Raw genomic sequence first — 1,246 nt, 5'->3', positions numbered from 1 at the left:
CCATCTTTGCTTCTTCCTGAGGGGCTGCAGAGCGCCGGCAATTTGTGATATACGCTCTCCCACTCTCTACCCTTCTTCACCCATACTCGGCCCCCTCCGCTTCCTGCGGACAAAGTCTCTTGTCCAGAAACACCAGCCCACACTAGCTGGCTCTCTGAGTGCCATTTGCTGGCTGCTAGTGTTGCTTTTTTTCTTCTGCTTCTTTTGATTTCTCACTTGCCTCTCGCCACCTCCCCCTCCTTTCACTCGAGTGCCTGGCTCCGTGAGCCATCTTTGCTTCTTCCTGAGGGGCTGCAGAGCGCCGGCAGTTTGTGATATACGCTTTCCCATTCTCTGCCCTTCTTCACCCACACTTGGCCTCCTCTGCTTCCCGCAGGCACGGTCTCATGTCCAGAGATGCCAGCCCACACTGGCTGGCTCTCTAAGTGCCATTTGTTGGCTGCTGGTGTTGCTTTTTTTTTCCCCCCTGCTTCTTTTGATTTCTTGCTTGCCTCTCGCCTCCTCCCCCTCTTTTTGCTCGAAGGCCTGACTCCATGCTCCATCTTTGCTTCTTCCTGAGGGGCTGCAGAGCTCCTTTCGTGTGTGGAGCTGCTTCCCGGTCTGGGCTGCCGCACTGGTGGGATCCCGGGGCTTTTGTTCATTTTTTCATTTTGAATAGTTTGTTTTCTTTTCCTTTTCTTGAGTTGGGAGCCGCTTCTGGCCAGGCAGAGCTGCGTGGCAGGGAACTCCCCTTCGGCTTCCACAGACGTGCAGAGGGATCCCTGAGGACATTTCTTTTTTCGTTGTTTTTTTTTTTTCTGTTTTTTTGGGGGGGTCTTTCTTTTTCTTTCTTTCTTTTTTTAATTTGTTTTGTTTTCTTTTCCCTCTTTTTCCCTTTTTGTCTTTCTTCATTGCTCAGTTTTTTGTCTCTATATATCTTCCTTCTCTTTCTGATCCCTGAATACCAGGCGTTGTATACCTCTACGCCTTCTAGCCAGGCTGTACTGCAAAACCTGAGAGCGACTTCCCCAGACCTCATAGCTGCATTGGTGGGATTCCTGGGAACTTTGCAGTTCTTTGACCTTTCTGATTTTTATTTTTATTCATTTTTTCCTTTCTTTTCTTTTCTTCCTCTTCCCCTGTCTTTCTCCATTTCATAGTCTCTCATCTCTCCATTCCAACAGCAAGCTCCTCTAGCATTCTTTTTTGTTTGTATGTTTTTGGCTCCTGTTCCTCTCTCCTCTCTCCCATATCCATCTTAGCTCCA

This window comes from Trichechus manatus, unplaced genomic scaffold, assembly GCF_000243295.1.
Source record: "Trichechus manatus latirostris isolate Lorelei unplaced genomic scaffold, TriManLat1.0 scaffold00007, whole genome shotgun sequence".
Taxonomy (NCBI): Eukaryota; Metazoa; Chordata; class Mammalia; order Sirenia; family Trichechidae; genus Trichechus; species Trichechus manatus.
Note: the sequence above shows the minus strand (reverse complement) of the source record.